At 40.8% G+C, this 27,231-nt stretch overlaps 1 long non-coding RNA gene across 2 annotated transcripts in view; it reads left to right on the top strand.

Moving 5' to 3' along the window:
• The window catches only part of LOC309856577, a 55,345-nt gene that overhangs the window by 12,841 nt on the left and 15,273 nt on the right, over positions 1-27,231 (top strand). Inside the window, exons 3-5 of one of the 2 annotated variants that reach the window (XR_014307294.1) lie at positions 6,766-6,992; positions 16,334-17,063; positions 18,012-18,171. This is a non-coding gene — a long non-coding RNA (uncharacterized lncRNA). The remainder of the gene's footprint in view (positions 1-6,765; positions 6,993-16,333; positions 17,064-18,011; positions 18,172-27,231) is intronic. The other variant, XR_014307293.1, reaches the window with a different exon arrangement.

Here is a 27,231-nt window from a genome sequence, read left to right as displayed (position 1 = left end):
ATACATGCCGTACACAAGACAAAATTAACACCACTCCCTCACTGGGCCTATTAAAAAGTGGGAGAATGAAATGAATGAAAACCATCCACTGCAATTCAAACGTCATATTGGTTTACTTGTTTCCGGAAGTTTTCATTGTTCTGACAGAGCATGCAAACCATTTTAACCACTCCAGTTACTACTTGTGGCTCGTGTTCAGGTGTCTGTGCTTACAAAACACCTGCTTTCTCATCTGAGCCTCCCCTCTCTTTGCATTTGACCTTCACTGGCTTTCAAGCTACGGGCTCATCACCAGCCTCCCGTCAGGAGAATGATGGGGGCCAACCCCGTGTGGCAGCCCCTCTCACGTCCCTCCAAGCCAAGTTAACCTCGCTGTGCTTCCCTCTTTGGGTGTACCTTCTAAATACCCCACCTAGGACTGGAGAGTTTGGAGAATACAGGAACCTTCTTAAACAGTGCCCGAGTTTACATGTCCCAGAAGCATGCCAGTTGGGGACTGACAGGTAGAGAAGTATGAAAGTTCTTGCCAGACTTGGGACAAACTCCAAAGTGGCATTTAGACTTCACAGCCCCCCTGCGGGGTCAGGCCCGCACTGGACTTTGGCTGGACTCCTACTTTCATTCAGCTTCCTGCCCTTCCTAGTCCCGCTTCCTCCCTCTTCTTTCCAGGCTCTGCTGGGAGCACATTCTTTCTTTCTTTTTTTTTTTTTAAAGATTTTATTTATTTACTTGACAGACAGAGATCACAAGTAGGCAGAGGCAGGGAGAGAGAAAGGAAGGGAAGCAGGCTCCCTGCAGAGCAGAGAGCCCCATGCGGGGCTCGATCCCAGGACTCTGGGATCACGACCTGAGCGGAAGGCAGAAGCCTTAACCCACTGAGCCACCCAGGCGTCCCGGAAGCACATTCTTAAGTTACTGGCACAGGGTCTGCAGCTGGGGAACCCAATCCCCTCTGTAACCCTGGAATGTGCTCGACTTCCCACCGCCAGCCTGCCCACCCCTCTGGCGGGTTCTCAGCCTTCCTCCTCCCCTCCTTCCTCCCTTTTCTTCTTCTTCTTCTTTTCACTCCCCCTCCTTCCTCTCTCCCCCCTCCCTCTCTCCTTTGTAGTTTCTCATCCTAATTCCTTTGACCAATAAACTTCTGACATAGAAATTGATGAATTTATGGAGCACTCACTTATCAAGTATTGTTCTAAGTGCTTTGCATGTATTAACTCATTCAATCCTCCCAACAACCTTAGATATAGGTACTGTTATTGTCCTCATTTTATAAGGAAAGGAAATTGAGGCAGAGAAGTTAAGTAACTTGTTTAAGGAACTTTGGTGTCAGAGTCTGCTTATCATCTTCGAGAAACAGACTTGACTTTCAGAGTCTCAGATCTGAGTCTTTCACAAATGGTAAGAGTTTAGAAAAGCTTCCATTCTGCTTTAAAAAGCTTACTTAAATAAGTAAGAAAGCTTACTTTCTCTCCCTCTTACACTCTCTCTGTAAAATGGGGTTTCCTTGCTGCGTGTTTTCACAAACTAACCAAAGACTTTTGTAAATAAATTCTACATGTATTAATTTACTAATCTCTTACTTGAAGAAAAGTTAAACGTAGCCACAACTCTTGTCAGATATTAAGCTATCCCTTTACTAAAGCAAATATGATGATTTGGCAAACACCCATTATTATTGCTTTTTAAATTGTTGCCAAAATATTACACAGGATTCAATTTCCAAATTGTTCAGAGAGTGCCTAAGCGTTGAAATAATGAGTCCATTGCCCCAGTTGCTGCTTTTTGCCTTATGTTTGCCCTTCTGGTTTTGGTAATGGAGAAAAAGTGGGATAATTTTATAATCAAATTTCTTCATTCCAAACTTTGTTACAAACTTACAAACAGTAATTGTAGTGTTTACTGCTTCGCTGTGTCTTGGGGGGGTCAATCTCAGTGCGCCACCTTCCTTGTAGTAAACATTGAAGGGCAGAAAAATGAAGCCTTTCTAGAAAGTATTTCATCACCTAAGTATTTTCCCTTTTTGGTAACATTATGTGACACTTAATGTGTGCCAGGTATTGTTCTAAATGTTTTATGTTGGTTAAGTCAATCGGCCCTTATAAATCCTATGAGTAAGTTATTATTATCTTTATTTTATAAACATGAAAACTGACGGAGGGAAAGATGAAGCACCTTTCCTAAAATAGCAGAATGAGTGATTGCTGACAATCAAAAGAGGATAGGACCCCAAGATGTGACTGCAGGGCGCAGGGTCCCGCCATCCCATGGTCCTGCCTCGTAGCCAGTCAGATGGAAATGGAGAACGGCTTGACAACATTTATAAAGATGAATTCTGTAGAGCTATTTTTGCTTATGAATGTGAGGAAAATACCACACAAGGTCACTCTGAGGAAGGATTTTAGTTATACTTCTTGGAAAAGATGATGTTACTTGAGTTCTGTAGAAATGAGGACAAGAGCAAACAATTTCTTTCAGGTCTCATGAGTCTATATTAATAAAACCCAAAGTCAAGGTACTTGATACGTTAATATGAAATAAATATTGGGGTAGGTGTGGATTGGGGATAACCATCCAGGGACATATAATTCCAATGGGAACATATTTTGGTGGAAGCCAGTCATTAGACAGGGACCATGGTGTCCAGCGATTCATATGTGATCCAACACATAGGGGGAAGTCTGGGCTGGTGCGTGATTCTGGGCAAGTTTCATAACTTTTTTATCTTAGACTCTTTCTCTACACGTAGAGCGATTTAGACAAAAAGTTACCCGATCTTATTCAGGTCTGCAAATCTTTGGTGATTAAAGACTGTGGGGTTGTTTTGTTTCTGGTTTTGAGTGGAAAGTAGCACCAGGACTCCCAGTTTCATTAGTTAAATGATATTGGCTCATGCTTTGAACAGCCAGCCTTGTGAATTCTGATGTCGCCTCCCCAATATCTACGCAGGCAGTCCTTGTGATCCATCAATCTATAAATCAGGAGACAGGTTCTACTGGTACATTAAATTACAGGGTGCCTTGGAGCAAAATACCTACTGTTTGTCAGCCCTGCCACCTGCCACCGGTGTCTGTGGGCTTATAACTTCCAAATGAGCTGCAGTGGGGGGTAGGAATGCCAGAGGAAAGAAAGGAAGCAATGGCAACGGAACCGACACTGGACAAGGAAACGTGGTTGCACTTGGCTAATGACATGGAAGCGTCACGAGTGTTTTCTCTGCATTGGAAGTTGGCCGTCTGTTAGTTATCTACCTGTTAGTTTTAATTCATGCAGTGATGGGAAAACAAAATGGTCTTTCATTCTGCATGATGTTAACCCATTTTGGGGGTGGGGGGATGGGATAGAGATTCACACTAAACACTACAAAACGGTTTCTATCCTACAAAAGAGAAAGTTGGCTGTAGATGTGTAAAGAGGCACTTTATACCTGCCACCAGTTACCAGTGCGACTGCTCTGTGCCAGACATTCTTCAAGATGCAGGGGCTCCAACAGGGGAAAAAGGACAATGCCCCTGTCCTCATGGAGTTTACATTCCAGTGAGAGAAGCAGACAAGCAAACGAGTGAAAAAGATGAACTGACCTAGAGACAGTGCTATGAGCAATTAAAGCGCAGAGAAGGATAGGAGAGGGAGTGCCACGACTTCCCTAGGGTGGCCTGGGAAGTCTTTTAGGAGGTGGTGCTGGAACAAAGATGTGAGTGCTGCCTGCCAGCTGTGCAGGAGGTGGTGCTGGAGCAAAGATGTGAGTGCTGCCAGCTGTGCAAAGGCCTGGGGGCAGAGTCCTTCAGGAAGAGGGACCAACAGATGGGAAATGAGGGTGTCTCATCCCCTCCATAGGAAATGTAACGTCAATAGAAGGGTCCTATGCACTGACGGGTAGGAAACGAGCAGAGAAATAGGCCGGGACAAATGTATGGAGAACCTCTTGTGTATGAGGAAGGATTTCGAGTTTTATTCAAAATGAAATGAGAAGCAGTGAGTTTTGAGCAGGAAAATGACATGATCTGAGATGTATTTTAAGAGTCAGTTGGCTGTACGTCAAACAGACTATGTGAGCAACAACGGAAGCCAGGAAACCAGCCGTGGGTACCATGGTCTGGGTCAGAGATGCTGCTGGCTCCTACTTGAACGGTAGTAGAGTGAGAATATATTTTTCCAAATATGGTTTTCTTGGGGGGGGGGGTTGACTTGCTGTTGCATTGGATGGGAGATTGCAAGAAAAAGAGGTAGCAAGAATGAGTCCTGGATTTGGGCTTGAGAGAATGGTTTGATGATAGTGAGACTAATTTAGTTAAAAAAAAAAAAAACTGGGGAAAAAATCAAGATGAAAAACTCAAGAGTCCCATAATGGACTTGTTTAGTTTGAAATATGCAGACCTAAAAGTGAGGATATTAAGCAGGCAATCGAATATGAGTCTGGTGCCTCAAGAAAAGGTCAGGGTAGAAGCAGAAACTGGGATTGCTTTGTGTTCTATGATGTTTAAAACTGGGGGATTCAATGAAATACATTCTCTACAAAAAGAAGGTAGACAGAGCAGTGGATAGGACTGTGAATCAAGCCCTGGAGGCATCCACAATGTCATGTTCGGAGGAAGAGGAAGAATGAGAAGACGGGTGATGTCTCAGGGTTCCAGAGAAGAATATATTCCAAAAAAGAAAGGGGAGTCCCTGCAGTCAAGAACAAGCTGCTGGGGCGCCTGCGTGGCTCCGTGGGTTAAGCCGCTGCCTTCCACTCAGGTCATGATCTCAGGGTCCTGAGCTCTCTGCTCAGCAGGGAACCTGCTTCTCTCTCTCTCTCTCTCTCTCTCTCTCTCTCTCTCTGCCTGCCTGTCCGTCTACTTGTGATCCCTCTCTGTCAAATAAATAAATAAAATCTTTAAAAAAAAAAAAAAAAAAAACAAGCGCTGATTTGCCAGCTAACACCCAGGAGGGAACGGATTCCTGGATTTGGTGAGATGAGAGCCCTAAGTGAAGCTGTGGGAACAAAATCTGACCGGGCTAGAGAGGACAGGAGGGAAAGACATAATACAGACAAGTCATCTTCTCTAAAGATGTTTGCTTTAAAGGGGCACCAAAAACATCAGGGCATTCATCCAAGGTAAATATGGACTCTAGTACAGTTACTTTTTATTTATACATTGATCTGAGGAACGCGCAAGGATACTTCTGTCATTCTGTTTTGAGAAGTGGAAATGCAGTTTAGGTGGACACAGACAGGAAATAGCGACTGCGAACGCACCAGTCCTGGTTTTCACCAAGATTCTCATTTGTTAGTGGTACAAAATTGCCGCTACTCAGACTTTTCTTCTCTAGTCTTCCAAATCCTCACCATGTTTTAGGTTTTAGACCTTTTGGGGGGGGGGGATATGCTGATAAATTCAGTCTTTTTCTTAAAAACTTTAATCACTAAGGCACTTAAAATTCCTCATTTCCGCATAAGTCTAAATTCTAAGTCCATACAACCTCAGACAAGGAATTATTCCAACACACTCCTCAAATGCCTGCAGATAGAATGGTTCTCCCTCCCAACTCTGTTTTTTTTTTTTTTTTTTTTTTTGGTGTTCTGGCTTCTTTTAGGGTCAAAGGTGTCTTGCTCAACTATCCAAGAGAAGGGACTTACAAAGCCAATGCCATTTGTCAGGCAAAAAATCAACTTCCAGATTTGTCGGAGATGAACAAAATAAGAGCTCTGTGAATGTGTCCTGTATAATTCCATTGATTTCACTTCTCTCCTTGGACTGACTGCCCAAAATTTCTCCTTCTAAGCATTCCATACTTATTACCATGAGGGCCACGGCAGCGGATAAGCAGATAAAAGATTTTGTAATCTGGTTTCTCGATTGTTGTGATAGCCACTGACTTTTCTTTTTTCTTTCAAAAACAATTTCACAGTCGACAGCTATTAGAAAAATACATTGCCCACCCTCCTCCGAGTCCTCAAAAGAGGCAGATTCACCTCGAAGTTGGGGCCAACCATCAACCAGCCAGCCAAGTATCCTCAGTTTTATTTAGAACCTCTAGCTTTTCTCCCAGATTGTTTCCAGAAGCCGCCTGGCTCCCAACCCTTTGGCTTCGTTTCCCTATGCTGGGGATGTACTCAAGCTGAGCTTAGTGGGTTTGCCTCATTTCAAGCCTCATCCGTACTTGGCTTATGCGTACCTTCTGGACTTTTCCTGTTTCTGAGCATTTTCCTGAAGACTGCTTTCAACCTAAATTAGAGAACAAGGCTATACAGTCCGGATACTCTTCAGCATTTGCTAATTTTCTTCAAGAATGAAGAAATCTGGGCTTTATCTATGAGTGCTCTTACAATATATAAATTCAGAGAAAGGGAATTTTTTGAAGGTTGGAGTGTCTGGAGAGGACAATAAAGCTGGCAGATTTTTTAAAAAAGGTTTTTAATTTATTTTACAGAAAGAAAGAGAGCAAGCAGGAGGGTGGATATGGGGAGGTGGGGAGAGAGAAAATCCTCAAGCAGAACCCACTGAGCCTGAAGCCCAGTCCCAGGACCCTGAGATCATGTCCTGAGCCGAAATCAAGAGTCGGCAGCCCAACCAACTAAGCCACCCAGGTGCTAAACTGGCAGATTTTTTTTTTTAATCAACTGACCTATCTATGACAACAGATTATCAGACAAAGGTTGGAAATTTGTATTTAGCTTATGAAACAATAGTTAACTTAATAAGAGCACACTAAGTTCTTCCTGTTCTTTAGTCAAATGTTCACAATTCTGCAACATAAGAGTTCTCATTATTTCCATTTTACAAGATAACTGAGGCTCAGAAACCGAAGTGCCTTGCCCAGAGTCACATAGCTGGAAAGTGCCAGAACAAGACTCAAAGTATACTGAAGCAAGGTCTCCTGTCCACTGCATCCTACTGCGATGAAAGGCTTCCACCATCCCAGCCCCGGCACATTTTAAACTGAGGGCCCCACAGATCTCCTCACGAACTGCAGCCCCACATGCTGACATCAGCAATGCAAGAGGACCGTAGGTAAAATCTCCAGGAAAAAAGACTGAGCTGGAGTTCCTATAAGGTTGTGATTTATTTAATGTTTTAAAATATTTAAAAAAAATTTTTTAAGATTATTTATTTATTTGAGATAGAAAGAGAGTGAGAGAGAGCATGAGAGGGGAGAAGGTCAGTGGGAGAAGCAGACTCCACATGGAGCTGGGAGCCTGATGCAGGACTTGATCCCAGGACTCTGGGATCATGACCTGAGCTGAAGGCAGTGGGTTAACGAAGTAAACCACCTAGGTACCCCAATATTTTAAAATATTTAAAAGTAGTTTTTGATAAATTTATTTTTGTGACCTGGTACCTACCAGAGAATCACACCACCATTAGAAGACTCGTAGCTTTGATTGACAAAAGGAAAGCTCTGTGTAGATTTCAGGCTGTTGCTCTATCCCATGCTTAATTTAAATTGCAACCAAAAACAGATCTATCAATTGCCTTGATTATTAGATCCATTTCCTTCTCTTTCCAATGTAGTGTTTGGCCAGGGCACGGAATCATTTAGCAGATATTAGAAAGTGTTGGGGAATGAATGGTTTTGAGGTATTAGGGTACCAATGAATCTCCTTTCCCCAAGGCCATGGCTTTGATTTGACACTGGAATTGTAGCTTTTATAAGGGCAATTAGGTCTTCTTTCCCTTCAAGAATGATTACCATCTTTACCAAAAGCATTTGTTCAAGACTTCTTTTCAGGTTCTATTCAGCATGTTCAATTAAGACTTTTTCATAGGTTTTTACTCATTTTCAAAATATAGCTTGTTACAAACACTTGAAAGACACAGGAAAATGGAAGAAAAAATATCATTCCAAATCCCGTGATTCATTTGACATGTTACTGGACTTCATTTCCATATATCAGGGAATCACAACCAAAACTTGTGCAAGATCGGATTTTATAAATTATAAAGAAAATAATGATGTAGGGATAAATATATGTAGGGATAAAAATAATGATGTAGGGATAAATATAATTTTGTATGACTTCTTTTCACTCAACATGACATCATGATTATCTTTCCACTGCCCTATGTCATTTAAATATTCTTTACAATCATGATTTTTAATAGCTATGTTTTTCTTTTTTTAATAATGTTTTCTGATCTAGTATGCATGGTTATGGGGCACACATTGATTTTTATTTATAGTTTATATATCTGGCATCATTGTGGGACTCTTACCTGTTTTAATAGTTTGTAGATCCTCTTAGTTTTTCTGTGTAGGCCATCATATCATGTGTGAACGTTTTATTTCTTATATTCTAGTTCCTGTATATTTCATTCCTCTTCCTTATTTTATCATGTTGGAAAAAAGTTCTAGTACAGTGTTGATGCATACACTAATGATACTAACAGGTGTCATATTTCATTTTCAACATGAATGTGGTTGTTTTGCCATCTTTAGTCACTTCATGTTGTAGACTATATATGTGTGTGTGAATCTATAATATAGATATCTGTAATATCTATATTATATATCTATATTATATATTATATATTATATATATTATAATATCTATATTATATATCTATATTATGTATTATAATATCTATATTATATATTATATATTATAATATCTATATTATATATCTATATTATATATATTATATATTATAATATCTATATTATATATCTATATTATATATCTATAATATAGATATCTATATTATAGATACACACACATATATAGATATAGATCTATATATGTATTATATGTATATATCTAATATATACACATAATATATGTAATGATTGTATTAATATTTATATTATAAATATATAAATAATTATATATTTATATTATAAATATATAATAAACAAATATTATATTAATAATTTGATATAATATTATATATTATATATTATATATAGATAGATATGTATATAGATATATACATATCTATATATATGTATAGATATGTATATATCTATATATATATCTATGTATATATCTATATTATAGATACACACACACACACATCTTGATTTGATTCCCTTAAATTATGATTTTGGCATTAAAAGCCAAGTTCTGACAATATATGCTTCAGTTTTCCCAGCTGGGAATCAGAGTCAAAAATAGCACCCACTATCCCCTTCCTAAGGTTTTTGCTAGTATTAATAACACAATACACATAAAGTGTTCATATCATATTAAATATTCTATTTGAATACAGGTTATTGCCTTTATCGTGGTAAATGAGGTTAGTTTATAAATTTCCTTCCTCGTGTCGTCTGGATTTGGTATCAAGGTTATACAAACATCATAAAAAGAGTTCCCAGCTTTTTTGTTTACAGAAACACTTTGTACGAGATATAAACTATTTATTCTTTTGAAGAAAACTCACCTGTAAAGTCATCTGCCTCTGGTATTTCTTTCATGGTAGGTTTTTGATTATTGGTATAAACTCCCTAGTGTATTCACATTTTCCAGTATTTCCTGAGTTCACTTTGGCAATTTTTACAATTTTTATGAAATTGTTTTATTGATTTCAAATTTCTTGGCATAAATTGTGAAAACTATTCTTTTGTGTTTTTCATTTCTATTTCATTTACTTTTCAATTTTAAATTTCTAACATTACTGTTTTCTACTTTTCTGCTATTTTCTACTTACTTCCTTGATTGATTTTACTGGAAGTTTCTTACTGTTATTAGTCTTTTCAAAGAAATCAGTTTTTGCTTTTGTCAATCTTTTCTATTGTTTTAAATTTTTTTAATTTCTTTAATGTATGCTCATTTATATTTCCTTCTTTCTATTTTCTTTGGAGTGACTGTGACACCCTTTTTCTAATTTCTTGAGTTGAAAGCTTAGCTTGTAATTATCAATTTTTCTGATTTCCTTCAGCAGACATTTAAAACTATAAAAAACCCTCAACCATTAATTTAGCTTCATCCTACAAGTCTCGATGTTAGTAGTTTTATTATTTTCCTTCTAAATACTTTATTTCTATAATGATTTCTTCTTTAATCCATGAATTATTTAGAAGTGTGTTTTTTAGTTTCCAAATGTACGGCCTTCTTTTGGATGTATTTTTATTTCTTATTTTTAATTTCTAGTAAAATTTCATTCTAGTGAAAAAAAAAAACAAAACATGATCTTAATTATTCTGATTCTTGGGTATTTGTTAAAATTTACATTTTAGACTACTATATGTTAATTTTTTGGAAATATCCCACATATGCTTGAATACCCACTAAATGTGAATTTCCGACTTTGTACTTGTTTATTACATAAAGCTTATAATTGTGTTATTCTAATAACCTATCTTAATTAAATGCAATGTGACTACTGCTTCTACTAAATCTATGTTTCTGGTATTGAACTGTACTCAACTTTCTTTTACCTCGTATTTATCTAGTGCACTTTTTTTCATGGCTTTACCTTCAACCTCTTCTTTAATCATTATTCTTTGATCTTGTCTTCTTAAGACAGAATAACATCTGGAGGGCCACTTCGCCTCCGGATGATGCCTTGCTCTGTTTCATCTAATTGAACTTCACTTTCCCATTTTTTTTTAATATTTTATTTATTTGACAGAGAGAGAGAGAGAGAGAGAAACAACAAGAGAGAGAACACAATCAGGGGGAAGGGGAGAGGGAGAAACAGGCCTCCCTCTGAGCAGGGAGCCCGACATGGCGCTGGATCCCAGGACCCTGGGATCATGATCTGAGTTGAAGGCAGATGCTTAACATCTGAGCCACCCAGGCACCCACTTACTTCCACAATTATTAATTGACTCACACACCACCCTACCAATAATACAAAGTTAAATAAGACATGTTTTCTTTTCCTAAAATACCTCTAAAACTATTGTGCCGACCATTATTAGCAGATAATTGCTGTATAAAGGGCAAATCCTAAGGTAATGGTATGCACTTGATAAGCTTTCTTGCTGAGGTCACACTCTAACCGTGACTCTACAAGACCTGGGGAAGAATCCCAGTGCTTTCTGCAAGAAGGACATCCAAGTTCTATGCACGTTGACCATCACAGGGAAAGCAGTTAGCTACAGAGTCCAATCTCTGCTGTACAGTCACTCTCTGCCTTCTGAACAGATTTATTTAGATTAACTTAGACATCCTTTAAAAAATACCAGTTTGCATAAGAAATAAAAATTCTCTTCAAGTCACTTTTTTTTTTAAGATTTTATTTATTTTTTATCAGAGAGAGAGCACAAGTAGGCAGAGTGGCAGGCAGAGGCAGAGAGAGAAGCAGGCTCCCTGCTGAGCAAGGAGCTCAATGCAGGACTCAATCCTGGAACCCTGGGATTACTGACTGAGCCACCCAGGCACCCCTCAAGTCACTCTTTAAAAAGCAGTGTATGTGCTTTAACTGAGTTTGTCTGAAACATGATTAAACAAAAAGATGCAGTGAGGTATGCCATATGACTAGGTCATTAAGTCTGCCTTAGGGAACTTACGAGGCATCCAGCCTCGGAGATGTATATTAGTGGACCAACAACACGTGCTTTATCTTCTCCAGTGGCCATTAGAAAATGGTTGTTTTCAGTGAAAAAGAATAAAATATATTTTAAATCCTGACCATTTCTGTGATTAGTGATAATCTAGGGGACATTCTGGAGTATTGATTCTTTCAAATAAGAGAATTAACATTTGGAGATTTTAGGAACCAGGAAGTCATGCCACAGACATTCATCAAGGGCCTACTTTATGCAAGCATAGTTCTATCTTGGGTGTGTGGACTGCAGGGTGTTGGAGGCGGTCAAGCCAGAAGGTTCCAAGTAGCCTTCAAGTACCAAAGGGTAAGGTTAATTAAGGAGAGGAAGACAAGACATAGAACCAAGATAATAATCACGGGGGGAGGTGGGGATCAAATAAGGATGCTGTGGGTTGAAATGTGTCCCCCAGAAAGATACTTTCAAGTCCTAATCCCCACTACTTGTAAATGGGACCCTTTTCGAAAATAAGGTTTTTGCAGACATAATCAAGATGAAATCATGTTAGATTAGAGCTTGCCTTAATGCAATGACCAGGGTCATTTGAAAGAATATCAATGAGGGGCACACGGGTGGTTCAGTTGGTCAAGCAGCCTATTGTCAATTTCAGCTCAGGTCAAGATCGTAGGGTCCTGGGTTGGAGCCCAACCTCAAGGCCCATGTGGGGCCTAGTGTAGGACTCCATGCTCAACAAGGGGTCCCTCTCCCTTTGTTCCTCCACCTGCTCAAGCTCTCTCCCTCTCTTTCTCTCAAAAATAAATAAATCTTAAAAAAATAATTTAAAAAAGAATATCAATGAATTGTATCCTTATAAGAAGAGAAAAATTTGGACACAGAGACACAGATGTACAGGCAAGAACACCATATGAATACAGAGGCAGACACTGGAGTCATGTGTCTACAAGCTGAGGAGCACTGAGGTCGGCCAGCAGCCATCAGAAGCTCGGAGAGGGGCATGGAGGAGCCAGTTCTGCCAACACCTTGATTTCCAACTTTTGGCCAGAACTCTAAGAAATTAATTTCTGATGTTTTAAGCCAGCTTGTCTGTGAGGATTTGTTACAGCAGCCTGAGGAAACTAATAAAAGGAGGATCGATTTAGGGAGGAGGTGAGCTCAGAGGGATTCTCTGAAGACTTTGAGGTTCTTTGGTACCTTTTTAGACAGTGTTTTTGGCTAGTGTCTACATACAAAGGCACTGGGCTCTGAAATTGTGATTCTCCGTTTTTGGTGAACACAGTTTGGTGGGCCAGGAGACATCAGAGACCATTTAGTAGGACAGACACCATCCTTTCCCACCTGTTTCCTAACTTTCAATGTATAGGAACCCACTGACTGATTAAAGATGATGAGAAATATTCAGAAACTAATTATAACCTTACTACAGTTTTCTATTATAAAACAATGAAACAAAGTTAAAAATAATCTAGTACTTCTGTTACATTTGGTAGTGCATTTTATTTAAATAGAGCAAATGGAGAGACAGCACATAACTAGTGAAGGCAACACAGTTTGGCAAATGATGCCTGTATGTGTCTCTTTTATCTTTAGACATATAGATGATTCATTATTGAATTCACTGCAGGCATGCCTTAAAATCTAGTTATTGGAAAATTATAGACCAAAATAATGTTGATGCAAATGTGCAGAGCTACACATTTAGGGTTAGCCAAACAACCCTCCTCATACCAAAATTAGTAACAATGAAGCCAATCTAGCAGTAATTTATAATTCTAAAGCAAGTTCCACAGCAACTGAAAATCACAACAAACTGTGGATGTTCTAATAACAATGTATCCTTCCCCCAAGATGGTGGGAAATAAAACTTGAGGCCTAAGCCCATGTGAAGGAGGAGCCACCATCTCTTCGAATAGTTCAGTCCATCCTCATTATCATCCACATGCTAGGTGCGCGGAGCATCCCTCTGGCTACCCTGGGATACAGCAGGGAACAAACAAAGTCCTTCCTCTCCCAGAGCTGCCATATTGCCAAGTGAGCGCAGCTTGTCGTCTACTTTGGAATCCTCAGTAAACTCTGGTGAGTCTTAATTTTGTTCTTAATATAAAAACTTGATAGGTTGCTATCAAGTAGGCTTGGCCACATATAAAAGAGGAACTCTAAAGAACCGTGTTTCATTGACACTCAAAAAATGTCTTACATTTCGGATGAGTCTGTGGTCCATTAGGAGGGTAATTGCTCTCTCCAGCGGGGCCGCATATTATACTTGAGAAACACTTCTCTAAAACATATCACTTAGATCATCGCAGATAACTGCCAGAATAATTTGACCTTTGACATCCTGAAACAACTTCGAGCGTTTTATCCCTCTCTGTTGGCATGCATGGAGCACATCAGCCTGACTCTGATCTATTCAGTCTTAGAGGATAAGAGATGCCAGAAGTGTGCACTGTTCTGCTTTCCCGTGCCTGAGAAACGATTGGATTGTCTTCTTCAATTGGGGCACTTTGGGCAATACTGCCCCTGGCAGCTCTCTCCATCAAAGAGGCTAGGCCCGGCCTGAGCAGAGAGGAAGCTTGTCTAGTGTTGAAGTCTCAGCTACATAGGCTTAAGGTGTTTCTGATGTACCTGGTCTCTTATGTTTTATTTATCTGGAGTTCTTCTGTACTGGGCCTGTTGTTAAAATCTCATTTCAGGGGTGCCTAGGGGACTCAGTCTGCTAAGCATCTGCTTTCAGGACAGGTCACGATCTTGGGGTCCTGGGATGGAGGCCCACATCAGGCTCCCTGCTTGGCAGGGAGCCTGCTTCTCCCTCTCCCTCTGCCTGCTACTCCCCCTGCTTGTGCCCCACCCCGCTCCTGTCAAATAAACAAATAAATAAATAAATAAAATCTTTAAAAGAGATAAATTCCCATTTCAGATGTATCTCGCTCACCTACTCAGCTTTCTCAGATGCCAGAGTTTAATTTTCGAACAAGTAAAAGTGCATGACTCTTATACAAATAAAACATTAGCATACGTCAAAAGTTCACTTACCTTACTAATGAGGGAAACATCAGGGAGAGGTAAGCCTGGCTCAAAGGCAAATTTGAGGACCAGAGTTTCATTTCATCACTCAGCTAAGGAGTGTTAAGGTGGGTTTTCTCAGTTAAAGACAAACCTAGGGGCCCCTGGGTGGCTCAGTGGGTTAAAGTCTCTTCCTTCTGCTCAGATCATGATCCCAGGATCCTGGGATTGAGCCCACATCAGGCTCTCTGATCAGCAGCGGGCCTGCTTCCTCCTCTCTCTCTCTCTGCCTGCCTCTCTGCCTACTTCTCTGTCAAATAAATGAATAAAATATTAAAAAAAAAAAAAAAAGACAAACCTGGCCAATGTCCTTCAGGACAACGCAGTCCTAAGCTTTAGGGTTATGGTTATCTACTCTGTGCACAGGATCATCTCTGTGTCTCTTGAATGAGAATCTCGAAGTTGACTTATACTTTCATAGAGTCGGGGCTCTAACCAAGAGTAAAGAGAAGATAAAGCAAAGATTTCCCGCCGAAGAGGACCTGGTACGCAGTACTCCAATGCAACATTGCAACTACCTGCCTTTGCCTCATTTCCAAAACTTGAATAGTCTTATCCAACACAGGGTTTTGCTTTCTGAAAGACCAGAATGACCAAAAAAGAAAAAAGAAAAAAATGTATTATTGTGTCTAATGCTTGATTATTGGTTATATTTTGAGTACTCATTTAACACCCACTGTGATAACTTTAAAACCTTAGGCTCATCTGTATAGTTTTCCCAGACTTAGAAAATGTAATGATGGGACCTATGTCTTTCTCTCTCTTGTGTGTGTGTGTGTGTGTGTGTGTGTGTGTGTGCACGCGCACGCGTGCACGCACACTTACCACTCCATAGAAGGAACAATATATGAGATGATGAGATGGATTTTTCTTGTGCTAGCATTATTGGTTCCAGCTCCCTTGTCTTCCAGCTCAAATTGCATCCTCCAGGCAGAATAATCTCCTGGATAAGAACGTGAGCTTTGGAGTCAGACAGCTTTGAGTAATAATCCTGGCTCTTTTATTAACACTGTCCTCTAGCAAGTTAGTTAACCTTCCTGAATCCCGGTTTCTGCATCTCTAAATGAGAAAACAAAACCCACATTGTAGGGCTGATGGGAAGATTACACCGGAAGAACTTAGAACAATTCTGGCACATAGGAAAAGAATACAATACACATCAGTTGTTCCTTTTTCTTAACTTTACAAACCCCCTCACCACAAAGAAAATAATATACCAGGGTCTTTGAGATTTTTTAAAAAATGTACATTGTATTTTATAGGATGTTCAAGGTAATTACAATAACATTGCTACTCTTGGTCTAATTTAACAATCTTTAAATAGGTTCTAGGTTTGTTCTGTTTTGTTTTATTTATTTTGCTCTGGATTTTCTTGGATTTTGCAGCCTCTCCGTGGATCTGGATATGTAAAAATAGGGATGCTTTGCTGACAATAAGTCTCTCTTCCAATGTGCCAGAAGTTCCCGGTTATATGTGTTTATAACACTCATCCCTGATGTCACTGGATCCCCGGTCATCTTCCTCTCAGAGGCAGGAATAAGGTGAAGGCATGGTACTCTAGGACCTGCTGATGAACAAGCAAGGATGGTCTTCGTGTTTTATTCCCCTCCATCAAGTTCTCCTCTGTATGGATCTTGAGAAGTCCCCCAAACTAGGCTCCTGAGCCATCTGCTCACATCAAAGATTTATTTAATCACTCTAGGTTAAAAAAAAATGTACAAATTATATCATGTACAAGGGACACTCACTCAACTTCAACTTGCTCATAATATATTTCCTTGAAAAGGTGGGTGCCAAAATCCAGCTTTAATTGCCTAACTTGTAATTCATTTTTCCATAATAGGTATTAATGTCTGTCTGAGGCCTGCTCTGTGAATGAGGACAGCAGAAGCTAACATGCTAGCGAGATACAAAGTCAACAAAATCAGTTACAGATGCATGAAGGAACGGCTGTACTCCACCAATTGTTTCATTAGCAAGATTGGGGAACTGCAGGAAAGGTGGGGAATCGCTCCTTGTAGCCCGAGATGAGATTTACGCCACACACCTGTCACCTGGTTGGTGCCCTGCCTTCTGAGAAACTCCCGGAGAAAGGAAAAGACAGAGTGAGAAATTCTATTAACCTTGTCATAGGTTCAGTCGGTGTTGTATTACTTGGTTCCTCTATGAATTTTTTGTTTTGTTTAAATGCGATCAGATGCTACATAAGACATGCTACATGTGTGAGGTTTTGCCATCATGCCCGCGGACTGATATTTCGGCCGGCGACTGCGAAGTATCCCTGTGCCTTCTCGCTAAAGCGGCCGGCAGCCTCCCTCCGAAGCAGCGACGCCTGTGACATCCGTGTCAGGGCGCATTGTCCGTAAACAAGGAAGGCCTGCCTCCGAGTGGGGTTGAGGGAATTGATGCCTCACTTGAGTGCTTTGAGAGGCCAAGATCAAAAGCACTTTTAAGCATATCATATAATTATCATCATTAAGAGGCACGAGGCGAGGAGTCCTCAACTCCCAAATTTTCAAAGCAACAAAAGCAGCACAGCTTTAATGGGACTTTGAAGTCAGATAAATCTCCAGGTATTTTCATTATAGAAACTCACAACTAATTAAGAAAAACCCTATCTGGGCCAGTGTTTAATTATGTTTGCTTGTCCGCCTGTGTCATGTTCTGTGTTCTGAAAGGAGAGGGGTGTCAGTTGGATTGTACCAAAGGACCGTGCTGGGACCCGCCAACAGCTTGCAGTTTGAACAAAGCATGGCCTAGAAGGGTTTTGATCTCTTTTGTCTAAATAAATAAGTTCTTAATAAGCTTTGACGATTTTCTTAAGCCTCCGCACAGCCCAAAGGTTAGCCAGAAGTTTCTCCATAAAAGCCACACCTGGTTTATAGGTAATCTGGCATCTAGGTAGGAAGATGCTGGAAAATTCCGTCTGATAATAAAATAAAGGCAAATGGCACCAACTAGACCAACTAGCCTCTGTCAGATCTTACCTAAAGATGGTTTTGTTCCGAACAGAAGTTGGCTCAGGTTACAGTCCTGTTCTTTCTTCCCTATGGCCTTCTGGCTTCAGGGGTGGCTGCTCAGTTTCTTCGATATCCCCATTCACTATCCACCTGCTGAATGGCTACACTCCATGCCAAGCCCTGTGCCAGGTGCGGGGAATACCAGAGCACTCAGTCCCTTCCCCAGAGGGCAGTACTGTCTGGCCGGGGAGAAAGACCACGGAAGAAAGATAGAGCTGAGTGAGGATCCTGTAGAAGGGAAGGGGGTGGTCCTCTGCAGAGGGGAGATGGAGGGGGTACTGCTTGGACAGCAAGGAGAAGATCACAGAGGGGCTGGTTTCTGCATTCCATCCTTGTTCTACAGTGCGACAGCCATCTAACAGGCAGAATACCTAACATTTGCAAAAGCACTCTTCTCTTATGAAATGTTTTAAAATATAGTTGATAGTACTGCCTATGACTTCCAAGGCCATTTTACTTGATTTTGTCTGATTTCATGTTTTTTTTTTCATTTCCTTATAGGCTTTGGAATCAGATTGGCTTGGATCTGAGTCCCTCTTCTTCCGTTTACTAGCCGTGTTGTCTTGGATAAACGAGCCAACTCCTGTGGGCCTCAGTGTCCTCATCTGTCTAATGGATGTTATAGACTGCTCTCTTCAACTGCTTGCTGTGATCTTATCAGGTAATGTCAGGGATGTGCTAGAACTGACACATGTCTTGGCACCAAAGGCAGTAGCTGCTGGTATTTTTATTAATAGTACTTTTTATTTTTTTTTTAAGATTTTATTTATTTATTTGACAGAGAGAAATCACAAGTAGATGGAGAGGCAGGCAGAGAGAGAGAGAGGGAAGCAGGCTCTCCGCTGAGCAGAGAGCCCGATGCGGGACTCGATCCCAGGACTCTGAGATCATGACCTGAGCCGAAGGCAGCGGCTTAACCCACTGAGCCACCCAGGCGCCCTAATAGTACTCTTTAAAAAAAAAAAAAAAAAGTTGAGCCACAAATCTCATGCCTAACTACACCCTGATTATAGCAAGATTTTGTGAAAATCACGTACCCTACCCACGTTCTGGATACTTAGAAGTGGATGTGTTTCATTTCCAATACAGTTGCTAAGTGATTCAGCTGATTTTAAAAGCTGCCTTCTAAAGCCTATACAAAGTGTGCCGTGGTGATACGCCCCATTGTCCTTTTTTATTTTTAGCTACACCAACCAACCCGATCATAATAAATTTAGATCATAACATGATGCCAGGAAAGAATCACCCAGAGGAATAGTCCATGGCCACTAAACAGTTCTAACACTTGAGTAACTGAGAGACAAATAAAAATAAGAATAAACACATCTTTAAATGCTCTGACACATCTATGTTATAATGCAAAATGGTATATTGGAGCTGGGCTCAGCAGACTCTTTCATGTGGATTTGAGTAAAATGAATAAATAAGCGATGTGGAGAAAGTTTGAAAAAAGAGGAAGACCCTCATCCATTTCAGGTTTTCAGGGGATGTTGGGCCTGCATGTTTTTGTAAAGAAACATCTGTCAGGATTTGCGAACCCACCAGAGTGCCCAGATTCACTTGTTTAATGTAGGAAGAGGCTGTCGAGTCAAAAGCCCCAGGCAAATTGAGCAAGCTGGCGGCCCCTGAGGAAAGCAGGAATTTAGCTGAATGCCTGATGCCATTTTAATGCCAACTCACAGAACTTTTTGATACTAATGAGGCCCCACTATTTCAGAGCAGTTACATTAATTGACATTAATCAAAAAAATATATTGAAAGGTTCACCCGTTCTTTCAGGATAGCAGTGAGACATGCCCTGAGTTCTGGAAGCCCCCTTGCCAATGAACAAATGTGCTGCCTTTGGGAGTCCTGAACCCTGTGGGAGGCTCCCAGCTCCCGCTCACCAGTGCATCTCAGCCCCCTCGCTAACCTTTCGGTGGTGCCTGCAACGTCAGTGTTCCTATTCTCTGTATCGGCAATGGAAGAATGGACCCCCAGACGCTGTTTTTTCATGCCGTGATTGCCTTGGGAATCTTCAGGACAGAGCTGTCCAGATGTTGACAGCTCTTTCAACCATTCCGACTGAGCTTCCCGATTAAGTCAGGCATAAGAGAAAAGTTCTGAACCACAGACAAAGCTTCTCAGGGCCGGCTGTCCTACCAGTCTCCATGCTTGCTTCGACAGTTACCAAATGGCACAATAGAACAATTTCACAGTTCATTATCTGAGAACTAGTGGAACCTCAAGAATTTAGTTGAGGGCAAGCATACAGACCTTGGATATATATCTAAATTTAACAGAATTACTGACTGAGAGTTGTGGAGCTTTGGTCAGAATTACCTAAAAGGAAATAAGAACCAACCTCTACTATCCAACAGGACTGGCGACTGTAATTAGGATAGCTTTACTGTTTGATGAGGAGTTTTGTGAGGCTTATGTGAAGGTAGCAGAATGATTTCTGAAGGGTCCCTGACAGCTCCATGATGTTATGAGTCTACAATCAGGCAGGAAAATATACATCAGTAGGCTCCCTGGAAGATTTCTGATCATTCCAATTTGGCTAGAATGATGTAGAGAGTGACTTTTCCCATGAGTTTGCTCCCCCACGGTCTGGGCTAAGGCAAGCAGGGGCCATAGCAACTGCGCAAGTGAAAGCTGGCTCGGGAGAAGGAGCCTCCATGTTTTATCTGAACCTCAAAGAAAGGTGCTATTCAGTGCAGACTCTGGGAAGTGTGAGGGTTCCTGTTCCACTGGAGCTGGGTTTGCCCACATCCAGCCATGACCAGAGAAGGGAGAGCCTTCAGCCAAGTCTGAAACCCGCTCAGGCCCTGTGGGATTTGAGTTTCGCTCTTTTAAAACAATATTTTGATGAGTTGTGTGTAAATGAATCAGAAACATATGGATTCAATTTCCCTGGAAGTGTACGTGGGTTTAAAAATTAAGGGGGAAAAATGTGTGGTGCTTGGGTATGTATCAAAAGAAAAATGTTTAAAAAATAATACAAGATGCTTTGCGGAACAGAAAGCATGCCTTCCTTCTTGAAGCCAGGGTGATTGCAGCAGAGCTAGAGGCCAGTCTTATGACTCTGAAGTTAAGAAATATGCATGGGGGCTGGCCTTCCAAGGTCTGCTGCTCTGTTGGCAGCTGCCTGCGATGTCCTGGGACCTTGTGAACAACACCCAGCAAATGAAAAGCAGACACTATCCAACAGGGAGGCCAAATCATATCTGGGCTGAAAATTAGATCACCAGGCAAACTGAACAGATTTTTCAAACAAAGTCCTTGCACTCTCTTTTTAAGTTAATTTAATTCTAAATGGAGGGCAGTCCGCAGGCTGAGATGGAAACTGAAGCTCAGAAGTATAAACCCCGAATTTTATCTTCCCACCCTAAAGATCCTCTGGGCCAGAGGCCATGATTATCAGTGAAATAGACTATTTGAGAACTGAAACTTGGCCAGGAGAGAGCCCAGCTACTGAATCCCTTTTGGCTTTGGTGGCACCTTTACTAGTTTGCCACATCTCCACTCCTATAACAGACACCCCAGCATCAAGGGGCAGTTCCATTGGAAAGCAGTGAGTTTAGACTAGGGTTGCCAGGGACCAACCATACCCTAAAGCCATTTAGGGACTAATATAAAGCTGTTGTTGCTAAGCGAAGACTTGAAAACAATCTACTATCTACTATCACAATAATTGTGTAAAGGACAGGACAATTCAACATGAAAAATACATAGAGATAAAAATGAGAAACGAAAGTCCTAACTAGGATAGTTAGCCCATGACTACTGACATTTTAGAAAATATAAGCCATCTCAGTATTAATTTTTAATGCAGTTAAACCAGACTATGATATTTTATCTGACCATTTTAATTGTTTTGAATTGCTAATAGTCATTTATTAATTGGTGAAGTCCAGCTTGTACAGATTAGTGACAGTATAAATCAGATAGCAGAGAGATAATAATGCCATCACTGTTTCATTCAACTGGGAACATTTGAGAAAACTGAGAAGTAGCAGAGCAACAGTGTTCTTGGCCTTGGATGCTCCTCCTGTCTTCTGGGCAAGGGCCAGAGAAGAGCAGTGGGAGACCAGATGTCTGGCCCTGGAAGGGGCTGAGAGAAAGGCTAATGACTGATTCAGCGGGACTTCTTCCATCCGTGACTCTGGAGGTCCTCATGTCCCTAGGGTACAGGCACCATAGTGGCTTGAGAGCAAGACCTAGCCTTGTAAAAGCTTTATCAGTTACAAGCCCAGGCTTGCCAACTGCACTAGATTCAGCCCAGTTCTTTCTATGAGATTAGATTCATCTTATTGTTCTCCAACCAAATGCATACCTACTCTAGGCCCCTTCCCTCTGTGGACATGGACTTCTCTGAAACAAATCTGAGTTATCCATAATCACAGTGAGCATTTTTTTTTGCTTTTATTTATTTATTTTTAAAGATTGATTTATTTATTTGAGAGAGAGAGTTAGCCCAAGCAGGAAGGGCAGAGGGAGAGAGAGGATCGCAAGCAAATTTTCGCTGAGCACAAAGCCGGAGGCAGGGCTCTGTTCCAGAATCCTGAGATCATAACCTCGGCTGAAACTAAGAGTCAGATGCTTAACCAACTATGCCCCTCTTTGCTTTTGAATTTTAAAAAAGTATCTTTTTGCTTAAATTATGGTTCCCTAAAAGATATAATGTGGTTGCTCAAACAACTCTTTGGACCTGATGTTTCTTTAAATTTATTCCCCAAGGCATCCTCTTCTTTCTACCACTCCAGAGCTTTCAGGAGGAGGAGAGATAGAAGTCACCAGCTCTCTCCCCATCACCTCAGACCACCTCTTCTCTTCCTTAGCAGGTTGCATCATTAGCAGATTCACTCCCTGCCCCTCCACTAGCAATCTTTAGGCTGAGGAAAAATCAATTTATTTCTTTGTGTTTAAAAAGTAGGAAAATCCTAATACCAGCATCAACTATGCCATGGTTTTCGGAATTGTTCATTCACCAAGCACTTGCCGAGGGCCTGCTAGGTACCAGCACAGCCCTCAGAACCAGAAATATAAACACACAGGAGAAATTCTGCTACCTTCAATCAACTTTCGGTTTCTAATAGAAGAACAGAGATGCATAAACAAATTGAGTGCAAGCGAGAGGGCTGGTTACTAAGATCGAAGGATACCCAGTACAGCCAGTGCCGCAAAGGAGAGGGCTGGCCAGTTCCACATTGGAGGAGCTGGATGAGCGAAGGTTTATGCAAGAAGGCAGTTGTTAGGATGACCTCCTATTCGCCCTGTTGGTGAGCAAGAGATTCCAGCCTCGGGTTAATGGGATGTCCGAACACGACACCAGCCCTGGGCAGTCTCAATGGACAGCAATTTGTGAGTCACATAGACTCATGTCCACGGGGAGGAAGGTGTCTCGTCATACGTGAAATCATACCAGTCTTGCACTCTGGAGCAGGTTGAATGAGATTGCGGAAGGCTAGCTTTGTAACACCAAGAAGGTGGGCACCTCTGGTTCCCACAGGAGGCTGTGATTGGCTTGTTTGAATAATCATGTGGCTGGCAGGGAAGTGAAACCCACTACTCAAGGACAGGCGAGAGCTGCACTTGGACCTCCTGACAAGGAAGGTTGTTTGGCTCTCGTACCTTCTCTGCAGAAGCAGAGTGAGGAGGGGAACTTGGGGTGAGGCCATCGGAGGCCATGCTAACCTCACTAGATCCTAAGGCAGCTCATTGTACTGGGCCTTAATTTTAGGCATGATACCACAGTGATACTTGAGGCAAGTCTTGGAAAATCAGTGAGTGGGGCTTTCACTCGGAGGTGGGCCAGGGGCATGCTGGCTTTCCAGACAACACATGAGAGCAAAGGCCCAAAGGCATAAAGCAACCTGGAAAATAAGTTAAATATTTGGGGGGGATAAAATGAACAATCTCTTTCTACAGAATTGTCAAAAAGAAACCACAATCTGTCTTTAAAGTTTAAAATATTTAAACATTAGAGCTAATGAAAGAAGTGAAGACATGTTAATTGAGAGCAATGTGATCCAATGGAAATATCACATGAGCCAGAAATGTGAGCCCCCTAGGTAATTTTAAGTCTTCTAGTAGCCACATTTTTTTAGAAATCAAAAGAAATAGGTGCGATTAATTTTACTGACATAGTTTATTTAACCCAATATATCCAAAATATTATCATTTCAACATATAACAACGTAAGAAGTATTAGTAAGATGTTTGCATTCTGTTTTTCATACTGAGTCTCTGAAACCCAACACCTATTTTTACAGTTACGGTGTGCCTCAATTTGGACCAGCCACGCATTTCAAGGGCTCGATACCCAAATGTAGCTGATGGCTGCCATATTGGACAGTTCAGATTTAGAACATTTTGAATTAGCTTGAGTTTGGAACAAAATGTGATGCAGTTTTCTCATCTGTAAATCAGCTGTTAAATTAGCAAGCTTGCATGACTGAATGTAAATTTTTAGATGAGGGCTGGAAAATGCCCGGCATGTGCATTGTTACTGCCACAAACGCCTTACTGTAGTGGTTACAGATATTACTTCTAGATCCCAACACACTTTCCCTCTAAGCCCACAGGCAGCCGCTCTCAGAGAATGGAGTTGGCATAGAAGACGGGTCCACATGCTGTCCCAGGCTCCTCTTTAAGACTATAGCAGAGAAGCAAATCTTAAGTCTCCATTCCAGACTAAGCTTTAAACTCTAGACTTTAGGATACTAGAGATAAAACGCTCTAAGAGCCACTGACGGTAAATTAAAAAAGAAAAAAATCTCTTCAATTAATATCATTTATGAGATTCTGTAGGTGATGATCGTAACTTGGACACATCACAAATGACGAGACATTTTATGCCTGAAGTTAAATTGCACTGTGTAAAAGACTGTATACGGATGTATTTTGGACTTCCATAGAGAACACTCTGAAGGGTTCCCACCCATACTTACACTGAGTTCTTCAGAAAGCAAATGTGACCGTAATAAATACACTGGGTAGCAGATCCTTTAGACACCACAATCCAGTCATTCACACACGGGTGCTGCTGCTCCACTTAAAAATATATATATTTGGTAGGCCTATGTTACACAGAAAATAACAGTCTACCTAATTCAACATTGTATTGCCAAGTTTACATTTTTTGTCTAAGAGATCTGTTTTATCTTGATGATTTATTGTTAAATATCCCCATGGGGTTTTTTTGTTTGTTTGTTTTCTTTTTCTTTTTTTTTTTTTTTTTTTAATTCTTCCAGTGTTAATATTTCCTCTTCTGGCTAAACCTAGACTTTTCTGTCATCTTAAGAATGCCATTGCTTGAGAATTCACATTTCAAGCCCTGGGTTTACTGTGAGACACAGGAAGTCATTTCAGTTTTTGATGTAGAGAGATAGGAAGAAACCTGGGAAAGGAGATACAGAAATTCAGAGACCTTGTTTTCACGTTTTCCTTGGTTTTTCAAAATGGAAAAAAAAAAAAAAAAGGCATGTTCTTACACATGTGGATTGCACTTTAACTAGGAAAATATGTGCCCCAAATGTACAGAATTCAAAGCTCTGGGAAGCAGAAGGAGGCCACCGTGTAATCTAGCAAAGTCAGGATGCACACTGGTCAATAAAGGCACAGTTTACAGGATAGTTAACATATTTGTGAGGCAATTTGAGAAAGCTCTCCTAGAGGTCAACTAATAAAATACTCCATAGAACACCTTATGGACCAAACGAACACCATTCTTCATTAGTATGCATTTGAGCTGCTTTCTTTCTGATCCTATAAAAGGTCCCCTGCTTGACTAATTTTTTTCTTCCACGAAACGTGCCCATTTCAGTGTGAACATTTCCCCGACCCATCGTGTAAAATGTTATCTTTGACATACATTAAGCAAATAAAAAAAAAAAATTAAAAAGTAATGAGGAGGGGGCCAAACTGCTTTGAGAAGTTTCCACATATGTGCTAATTAGTGATTCCATCTGAAAATATTCCCAGAAAGCTGGATGAGTAAAGCAGACGGGGATAAATAATGCAAAGACCCCGTGGCATTGTCACAAACACCATAATCAGGGCTGTTTGTGAGTTCAGAGAGAGTCTCCAAGTGCTATGCCTGAGCATAAAACATCAATGAAGTAAATCCTTGCTAACAACCTCAGGGATGTCACACGCACACACGCACGCATCATGCATGTGCACGCGTGCACACACACACACACACAAACACACACTTTTTTCTTTCAACATCTTGGTACAACTCTTCCAGGGCTGATGTTCCACTCACCAGCCCCCCCTTTCAGATCTGTTTTTACATAAAGAGAAACTGAATTTCTTGCACCTAGTTCATAGTGCTGTTGAAACGCACAGTCTTCCTTCAAACCCTGGTCCAGTTACATAAGCACATGGAGATGATTAGCTGTGAAATAAGGCATTAGTCCACAGCATCAAACACCAAATGAAATACTCTCCGATTACAGGGACTGCAACCTCTGGAAGTCCCTTTTGTGAAATGACAAGCCTGCTGGTTTCGTCTTCGGATACAATGCCCAACTGTGTTTTTTAAGTACAATTGAGTTTCATCAACCAGACCAAAAATACTGTGGGTTGAAATGCATTCTGTAAAGTCAGTGGAAAAATAACACTAGTAGCTCCATAAATGAGGGGTAAATAGCACTATTATGGTAATTTCTGGTTTTAATGCTTTCAGCTAACACAGGAAGACTATGATTTGGAAGTTGCAGTGGAGATATTAGGAGGAAACACCTAGATACTTCACAAGAAGTGCTGCCGAAATGACAGCATCAATTGTGCAATTTCAGGCCACCCCCAACCCTGCCCCCCAAAAAGAGGGGTGAGCGTTTAATAGCCTTATGAGTGTGTATGTGAACATGTGCCTGTGTATGTTAAAAGAGGCATTTCTAAGTTTCCCTCATTCAAGACCTTCAGATTGCCCAAGACGAAGTCAGAACCGTTCCTCCTCCCAGGGTTGCCCTTCTCCGTCTACAGACTGGAGCACCTTGTGATCCTAATTGCCCAGGGCAGAGGGGAAACTCAGTCCTCCCTAGTGTGCTCCATGGTGAACACTGACCCACCGGTGTCCTCAGTCCCAGGAGAGCAACAGTTTCATATTCTGCAAGACCAGAGTGACCTCCCACTCTCTATCAGTGACCCATTTACCGGACAGAGTTTACTGCTTTCTCAAACTTATTGGGCATGAAAACCAAGTCTGCTCTATAGGAGTAAACACAGGGTCTGGAAACAGTTTGAAGCCTGCCTGCTAATGAAAGGCCCTCAGTCTCTCCTCTCTTTAAAATCAAGGCTTCCTACAAAAAGAATAAACTGCCCTCCATGCCAGGGAGTCAAGTAACCAGGTATTTACATTTAGACAAGATAGAGTCTCATCTGGCAGCCTGGAAGAATGCACAGCTGTCAGAATCAAATAAAGGCTTTCAGAAATCTTTCTCAAGAGCCAGGGATGCCATTTGAAGAGCAAAGTAGTGAGCAATTTCCCACTAACATCACAGAAATCTTTAAAATTCTGTTTGAAAGACACAACCTGCCCATATCCATCAAAAAAAAATCTGTGATTCAAGCCTTAAAAAATAGATTATTATAAATTTTAACATACTAGATTTCTCATTCCTGCATTGCAAGTGTTTTTCTTTAAATGGAATAAAAGATCTAGTGTGTTGATTTTTCACTATAAAAGGAATTTTTAACATTTAGGGCAAGGGTTTTCTTTTCTTTGTCT

The sequence above is a fragment of the Mustela nivalis genome (assembly GCF_964662115.1).
Source record: "Mustela nivalis genome assembly, chromosome: 2".
Taxonomy (NCBI): Eukaryota; Metazoa; Chordata; class Mammalia; order Carnivora; family Mustelidae; genus Mustela; species Mustela nivalis.
The sequence above is the reverse complement of the archived record's forward strand: the minus strand, read 5'-3'. Positions and strand labels throughout refer to the sequence as shown.